This window comes from Mastomys coucha, unplaced genomic scaffold (assembly GCF_008632895.1).
Source record: "Mastomys coucha isolate ucsf_1 unplaced genomic scaffold, UCSF_Mcou_1 pScaffold1, whole genome shotgun sequence".
Classification (NCBI taxonomy): Eukaryota; Metazoa; Chordata; class Mammalia; order Rodentia; family Muridae; genus Mastomys; species Mastomys coucha.
Window position 1 is genome coordinate 62,932,622 of NW_022196891.1, and position 819 is coordinate 62,933,440.

The 819-nt window shown below is 48.1% G+C and overlaps 1 protein-coding gene across 6 annotated transcripts in view; it reads left to right on the forward strand.

Annotated features, from left to right (window-relative positions):
- Adcy10 (adenylate cyclase 10) overlaps window positions 1-819 on the forward strand; it is an 82,902-nt gene that overhangs the window by 54,157 nt on the left and 27,926 nt on the right. The window lies entirely within an intron of this gene.

The window sequence follows — 819 nt, forward strand, 5'->3', positions numbered from 1 at the left end:
TTTTGCAGAGAAGTTGGCAAGGATTTGGGGCTAGGCTGCAGGCAGCTTCCTGTATGGCCAGAGGGCTTCCAGGAGAGTAAAAACAGCCTTAGATCTAAAGCCGTAAATAGTAAGAAAACCCAACTAACCTGTCTTCCAGGGCTGGGCTAAAGATTGTACACTCTGGGGCTGGTGAGACGGCTCAGTGGTTAAGAGCGTAGGTCATGAGTTCGGATCCCAGCAACCACATGGTGTCTCACAACCATCCGTAAAGAGAAACAAACAAACAAAAAAACAAAAACTATGGGCTGGAACAGGCCAGAGCAAGAGAGAGAAGGGAAGGGGGACGGACGGGGAAGAGTGTACACTCTGATAGATAGAAAGAACATGGGGAAATGTCAGCTCCCTGATAAGGGTTTTTAGGAGCCCTTCCTTTGACTTTATTCCAACAGCATCCTCCTCCTTAGTCGCTCTTCCTGGTGTTCCTTGGATATCTAGCCCTTAATTTTGTGTACCCAAAGGCCTGGGAACATTGCATATCCATTCTGGTCAGCACCATAGGTTATGCTGCATGTAAGCCTTTGTCTTAGGGTCCCTACTGCTTCGACGAAACACCGTGACCAAAAAAGCGACTTGGGGAGAGGAGAGGAAAGGGCTTATTCAGCTTACACTTCCACATTGCTGTTCATTATGAAAGGAAGTCAGGACTGGAGCTCAAGCAGGGCAGGAGCCTGATGGCAGGAGCTGATGCAGAGGCCATGGAGGGGTGCTGCTTACTGGCTTGCTCAGCTTGCTTGCTTGCTTCTTTCTTCTTTCTTCTTTCTTTTTTCTTCTTTTTCT